At 53.4% G+C, this 7,500-nt stretch overlaps 3 non-coding genes across 3 annotated transcripts in view; all 3 read right to left on the reverse strand.

Moving 5' to 3' along the window:
• Window positions 1-313, reverse strand: part of LOC126435995 (large subunit ribosomal RNA) — a 4,223-nt gene extending 3,910 nt beyond the window's left edge. Inside the window, exon 1 of the ribosomal RNA XR_007580346.1 lies at window positions 1-313. This exon is cut by the window's left edge and continues 3,910 nt beyond it. This is a non-coding gene — a ribosomal RNA (large subunit ribosomal RNA).
• A 188-nt stretch (window positions 314-501) lies between these two features.
• LOC126435986 (5.8S ribosomal RNA) lies at window positions 502-656 on the reverse strand. The gene has a single exon (XR_007580338.1). It is a non-coding gene; the product is annotated as a 5.8S ribosomal RNA (ribosomal RNA).
• A 351-nt stretch (window positions 657-1,007) lies between these two features.
• Window positions 1,008-2,916, reverse strand: LOC126435980 (small subunit ribosomal RNA). The gene has a single exon (XR_007580333.1). It is a non-coding gene; the product is annotated as a small subunit ribosomal RNA (ribosomal RNA).
• Window positions 2,917-7,500: the final 4,584 nt, after the last annotated feature.

A 7,500-nucleotide genomic window follows, 5' to 3' on the forward strand; every position in this document is an offset into this window, starting at 1 on the left:
ACCCACTTGGAGCTGCACTCTCAAGCAACCCGACTCGAAGGAGAGGTCCCGCCGACGCTCGCACCGGCCGCTACGGGCCTGGCACCCTCTACGGGCCGTGGCCTCATTCAAGTTGGACTTGGGCTCGGCGCGAGGCGTCGGGGTAGTGGACCCTCCCAAACACCACATGCCACGACAGGCGGCAGCCTGCGGGGTTCGGTGCTGGACTCTTCCCTGTTCGCTCGCCGCTACTGGGGGAATCCTTGTTAGTTTCTTTTCCTCCGCTTAGTAATATGCTTAAATTCAGCGGGTAGTCTCGCCTGCTCTGAGGTCGTTGTACGAGGTGTCGCACGCCACACCGCCAGCCGGCTGTGCACGCTACCGAGTAAGTACCGGTATGCGAACCGCCAGGCGACGGGCGCGCATCGCACGTTTAAGGAGACGCGGCCGGCCCCACAGGCGGCCACGACACTCCCAGGTCTGCGAAGCGGGGCAAACGCCGCGCGCTTCAGTATACGTAGCCGACCCTCAGCCAGACGTGGCCCGGGAACGGAATCCATGGACCGCAATGTGCGTTCGAAACGTCGATGTTCATGTGTCCTGCAGTTCACATGTCGACGCGCAATTTGCTGCGTTCTTCATCGACCCACGAGCCGAGTGATCCACCGTCCTGGGTGATCTTTTCGTAGTTTCCACTATCTCTTTCAAGACAGTTGCATAGGCGGGACTGAGGCGTGTGGCGGCCCCTGTTCCAGCGTTCAGTGTCCAACGGCCTCACGGCCGATGGGCGTCGTACGGCTCCACACCGGAGCGGACAGGCACTCGGGCGAAAGTCATTCAAAACCGGCGCCAGGCGCCAGGTGCCGCAGGCCAGCCGCTCCAGCGCTTCAGCGCTCGTACCACACAACATTGCCGTTAGTTTTGAGACGAACGCGTGGTTCCGCACGCGGCGCACAGCTACTGCGAGCCGTACAGGTAGCGTGTTGCGCGACACGACACGCACATCGAAAGACATGCAGTCTAGTCGGTAATGATCCTTCCGCAGGTTCACCTACGGAAACCTTGTTACGACTTTTACTTCCTCTAAATGATCAAGTTTGGTCATCTTTCCGGTAGCATCGGCAACGACAGAGTCAATGCCGCGTACCAGTCCGAAGACCTCACTAAATCATTCAATCGGTAGTAGCGACGGGCGGTGTGTACAAAGGGCAGGGACGTAATCAACGCGAGCTTATGACTCGCGCTTACTGGGAATTCCTCGTTCATGGGGAACAATTGCAAGCCCCAATCCCTAGCACGAAGGAGGTTCAGCGGGTTACCCCGACCTTTCGGCCTAGGAAGACACGCTGATTCCTTCAGTGTAGCGCGCGTGCGGCCCAGAACATCTAAGGGCATCACAGACCTGTTATTGCTCAATCTCGTGCGGCTAGAAGCCGCCTGTCCCTCTAAGAAGAAAAGTAATCGCTGACAGCACGAAGGATGTCACGCGACTAGTTAGCAGGCTAGAGTCTCGTTCGTTATCGGAATTAACCAGACAAATCGCTCCACCAACTAAGAACGGCCATGCACCACCACCCACCGAATCAAGAAAGAGCTATCAATCTGTCAATCCTTCCGGTGTCCGGGCCTGGTGAGGTTTCCCGTGTTGAGTCAAATTAAGCCGCAGGCTCCACTCCTGGTGGTGCCCTTCCGTCAATTCCTTTAAGTTTCAGCTTTGCAACCATACTTCCCCCGGAACCCAAAAGCTTTGGTTTCCCGGAGGCTGCCCGCCGAGTCATCGGAGGAACTGCGGCGGATCGCTGGCTGGCATCGTTTATGGTTAGAACTAGGGCGGTATCTGATCGCCTTCGAACCTCTAACTTTCGTTCTTGATTAATGAAAACATACTTGGCAAATGCTTTCGCTTCTGTTCGTCTTGCGACGATCCAAGAATTTCACCTCTAACGTCGCAATACGAATGCCCCCGCCTGTCCCTATTAATCATTACCTCGGGTTCCGAAAACCAACAAAATAGAACCGAGGTCCTATTCCATTATTCCATGCACACAGTATTCAGGCGGGCTTGCCTGCTTTAAGCACTCTAATTTGTTCAAAGTAAACGTGCCGGCCCACCGAGACACTCAATAAAGAGCACCCTGGTAGGATTTCAACGGGGTCCGCCTCGGGACGCACGAGCACGCACGAGGCGGTCGCACGCCTTCGGCTCGCCCCACCGGCAGGACGTCCCACGATACATGCCAGTTAAACACCGACGGGCGGTGAACCAACAGCGTGGGACACAAATCCAACTACGAGCTTTTTAACCGCAACAACTTTAATATACGCTATTGGAGCTGGAATTACCGCGGCTGCTGGCACCAGACTTGCCCTCCAATAGATACTCGTTAAAGGATTTAAAGTGTACTCATTCCGATTACGGGGCCTCGGATGAGTCCCGTATCGTTATTTTTCGTCACTACCTCCCCGTGCCGGGAGTGGGTAATTTGCGCGCCTGCTGCCTTCCTTGGATGTGGTAGCCGTTTCTCAGGCTCCCTCTCCGGAATCGAACCCTGATTCCCCGTTACCCGTTACAACCATGGTAGGCGCAGAACCTACCATCGACAGTTGATAAGGCAGACATTTGAAAGATGCGTCGCCGGTACGAGGACCGTGCGATCAGCCCTAAGTTATTCAGAGTCACCAAGGCAAACGGACCGGACGAGCCGACCGATTGGTTTTGATCTAATAAAAGCGTCCCTTCCATCTCTGGTCGGGACTCTGTTTGCATGTATTAGCTCTAGAATTACCACAGTTATCCAAGTAACGTGGGTACGATCTAAGGAACCATAACTGATTTAATGAGCCATTCGCGGTTTCACCTTAATGCGGCTTGTACTGAGACATGCATGGCTTAATCTTTGAGACAAGCATATGACTACTGGCAGGATCAACCAGGGAGCTGCGTCAACTAGAGCTGAGCAGCCGGCCGCCCGGGAGTGTGTCCCGGGGGCCCGCGCGAACACGCAAGCGTCCGCTCAATTATTCTGCAAACAGGAGGAGGCTGAGCTCCCCTGCACAACACACCTCGAAACCCTCTCAGGTCCCGGCGGCGCGCAGCGCCGTCCTAAGTACTTGGTCGGGTTCGAGAGAGGCGCAATCGCCCGGAGTTAGGCGAGTAGACGCTTTAGGTGCGACCACCCGTGCTCCCAACTGAGCTTGCCGCTGCCGACAGAGGCCCGGGAGCGTGCTGTCGTGGCATTGCCGGCGGGAGACAACACGCGCCACCTACGGTGACCGGCAGCTCCAACGCCAGCGCCACAGAAGGACAAAAGCCCTACTTGGGTGCCGAAGCGAACTCTCCCAGCACAGCGCACGCGCCAACACGTCCGCACAGCTGCGATACAAACCACCTGCGAGAACCGCTGGGGCGACCGAGCAGCAGACGGCGTCGCGGCGCCGAGCGCCGGGCGGCGGCGCATCCTCAGCGCACAAAGTCCTCAATCGGACCAGCACACTGCAGATGGCCACCGCGCTTCGCACCGGGCCCGCGAGGACCTACTTTGGCCGCAAGGCGCCGCGAGCAGGGGGCGCCGGCGCGCAGCTGCGCCGCCTGCCGCGTCCGTCGGCCGGCGCGCCTGCCACCGGCCGCCCCCACCAGCCGGCTGTAGCGCGTGCGCCCACGCACCGCGCTGCCAGCACGCCGGGCGGCCCCCCCTCACCGGCCGGGGACGGTCCCACCCAGCCACCGCCGCGTATCGCCTCACACCCAGATCCCCTTTCACGTTCGTGGGCATGGTGGGTCCCCTTTCACGTTCGTGGGCATGGTGGGTATCCCTGAAACAACCGGTTAATAGCTCGACCGATCGTCGCCAACACTGATTCACCTCTAGCGAGAACAACCGCACCACAACGGGTTACCGGTTGTTCATTTGCGTAACGTCACCAGCAAACGTACACGTCCATCGCCATTTGCAACGAGTATTGCATGCCTGTGTCAGGTGTCACAACACACTACGTCTGCCCACATAGACGCAACAACATGTGCACGCCTAGAGAACACGTGGAAGGTAGACCCCGTACGTATGCGGTGTCCATTGCGCGAACGACTGTCAGCCCGCCTCTGCAGCATGTCGCAGATGTGGAACGCGGTGCAACATGCTATCACGGTGTGTGAGAAGAGACGACTACGTCCGAATACACGCTCCACTACATCAACAGACTGCTCATGCTGATCGCCATCCAGGGCGTCCGTTCCTCCCACACGTCTGTATGGCGTACCACACTGCAATCCAGCTCTTATAGGGAGACGACACGTAGCTGCGTGCACAATATTTGGACTGTATGGTCCGCCGTTGCTAGGCGCTGTCGTCATACGGTCACATGGGCCACGATGTATCATTCAGTACATACGGAGCAATGTGCAGTACAGTTTGTGGGTTTTGCGTACATCGGCGGACAGGTGACAGGCCGTACCACAACGTAGGCTGAGTACGTCGGCATGCGAAGGGCATTGAACATGCAAACTTCTCACCGACCAGCTTGCGAAGGCAGGGGGGAAGGGGGGGGGGCATGTACGTCCTGCTGCTATCCACACTACAGTGTATAGCAGGAGCATGTGGAAAGTCAGCAACACCTGCAAGGTGTTTAACATGACGCGATACACAGGGGACCGGGCAGTGCGAGTAGCGAACTATATTGCGAGGGTTGCGGTTAGGCAACACTACACTACTTTAACGGGTTGCATAACAATTACAGAGCAGGTTCAGCGACAACGTGCGTCAGGTTAAGGCGCAATATAGTTTAGGTTACGGCGCACTTTAGGTTAGGTTAAGGCACATTATAGGTTAGGTTAAGGCACAACATGGGTTACGTTAAGGCACAACATGGGTTACGTTAAGGCACAACATGGGTTAGGTTAAGGCACAACATGGGTTAGGTTAAGGCACAACATGGGTTAGGTTAAGGCACAACATGGGTTAGGTTAAGGCACAACATGGGTTAGGTTAAGGCACAACATGGGTTAGGTTAAGGCACAACATGGGTTAGGTTAAGGCACAACATGGGTTAGGTTAAGGCACAACATGGGTTAGGTTAAGGCACAACATGGGTTAGGTTAAGGCACAACATGGGTTAGGTTAAGGCACAACATGGGTTAGGTTAAGGCACAACATGGGTTAGGTTAAGGCACAACATGGGTTAGGTTAAGGCACAACATGGGTTAGGTTAAGGCACAACATGGGTTAGGTTAAGGCACAACATGGGTTAGGTTAAGGCACAACATGGGTTAGGTTAAGGCACAACATGGGTTAGGTTAAGGCACAACATGGGTTAGGTTAAGGCACAACATGGGTTAGGTTAAGGCACAACATGGGTTAGGTTAAGGCACAACATGGGTTAGGTTAAGGCACAACATGGGTTAGGTTAAGGCACAACATGGGTTAGGTTAAGGCACAACATGGGTTAGGTTAAGGCACAACATGGGTTAGGTTAAGGCACAACATGGGTTAGGTTAAGGCACAACATGGGTTAGGTTAAGGCACAACATGGGTTAGGTTAAGGCACAACATGGGTTAGGTTAAGGCACAACATGGGTTAGGTTAAGGCACAACATGGGTTAGGTTAAGGCACAACATGGGTTAGGTTAAGGCACAACATGGGTTAGGTTAAGGCACAACATGGGTTAGGTTAAGGCACAACATGGGTTAGGTTAAGGCACAACATGGGTTAGGTTAAGGCACACCATGGGTTAGGTTAAGGCACACCATGGGTTAGGTTAAGGCACACCATGGGTTAGGTTAAGGCACACCATGGGTTAGGTTAAGGCACAACATGGGTTAGGTTAAGGCACAACATGGGTTAGGTTAAGGCACAACATGGGTTAGGTTAAGGCACAACATGGGTTAGGTTAAGGCACAACGTAGGTTAGGTTAAGGCACAACGTGGGTTAGGTTAAGGCACAACGTGGGTTAGGTTAAGGCACAACGTGGGTTAGGTTAAGGCACAACGTGGGTTAGGTTAAGGCACAACATGGGTTAGGTTAAGGCACAACATGGGTTAGGTTAAGGCACACCATGGGTTAGGTTAAGGCACACCATGGGTTAGGTTAAGGCACAACATGGGTTAGGTTAAGGCACAACATGGGTTAGGTTAAGGCACAACATGGGTTAGGTTAAGGCACAACATGGGTTAGGTTAAGGCACAACGTAGGTTAGGTTAAGGCACAACGTAGGTTAGGTTAAGGCACAACGTGACGATATAGGTTAGGTTAAGGCACGATATAGGTTAGGTTAAGGCACGATATAGGTTAGGTTAAGGCACGATATAGGTTAGGTTAAGGCACGATATAGGTTAGGTTAAGGTACGATATAGGTTAGGTTAAGGTACGATATAGGTTAGGTTAAGGTACGATATAGGTTAGGTTAAGGTACGATATAGGTTAGGTTAAGGTACGATATAGGTTAGGTTAAGGTACGATATAGGTTAGGTTAAGGTACGATATAGGTTAGGTTAAGGTACGATATAGGTTAGGTTAAGGTACGATATAGGTTAGGTTAAGGTACGATATAGGTTAGGTTAAGGTACGATATAGCGTAGGTTCAGATACACATTGTTGTAGGGAAAGGTGTATTGGGGGGGGGGGGGCGGCAGGTTCGTTGATAGTGATTATCGTAATTGGATGCCTGCGGTATTATCCGATTTGTCACGTCAGGATGCACTTTTGGCTCATGACAGGCGGCGCTCCGATTCCATGGTTGTGGCAGATCTGTGTCTTTCATTCCTGCCATTGTTTGTGTGCTGTGACAGGAGGCAGTATTGTGATGTTGGGTGCACCACTGTGTAGGACATGTGTGGGTGTTCGTGGCTTAGCTGAGCAATGTGCGGATGTCGGAAGGGTGGGATATTGTGTTTTCTGGGTGGACCTCCCGGTCTGGTAATGATAGTGTGGATTGTGTCATGTGGCGGAGAGGATGCACTGGATGTTCTTCCATGCTGGTGGTTAGATATTGTGTGTGATAAGAGAGTAGTGTGTGATAAGAGTGTCTGGCTGACGTGTGGTTCTCATTGTGTGCAGAGTCTTTCAGCATGTATAGGGACGGTTGTATATATTATCTGTATTCTGATGGCTCTGCATCTATTACTAATCAGTGCCGTGTATACGGTTACTCTAGTTCCAGTCGAAACTGTTCTATCTCTGTACATTAGTGACACTGCGGCTCCACTATGTTGCCGCCCCTGTCGGCCGTTTCCCCCAGTGTATGGCTAATGATTATCAGCAATCAGTCTATTAGTCAATACCGGTAGTGTGACGACGTCAAATGTCCGGGATGGGGGAAGCTACACCCTTCCCGTGGGTCAGGGCCTAGAAAGACTCTTCCCACGCAGGAGACTCGGACTGTCGTTACTCTTCCGAGACATATATGTGCCCAGCGTTTTTTTGCGGCTGCGAGTGCAACGCCAGGAGGCTCGGACTGTCGTTACTCTTCCGAGATATATATTTGCCCAGCGTTTTTTGCGACTGCGAGTGCAACGCCCACGGGTGCC

Source organism: Schistocerca serialis, unplaced genomic scaffold (assembly GCF_023864345.2).
Source record: "Schistocerca serialis cubense isolate TAMUIC-IGC-003099 unplaced genomic scaffold, iqSchSeri2.2 HiC_scaffold_1224, whole genome shotgun sequence".
Lineage (NCBI taxonomy): Eukaryota > Metazoa > Arthropoda > Insecta > Orthoptera > Acrididae > Schistocerca > Schistocerca serialis.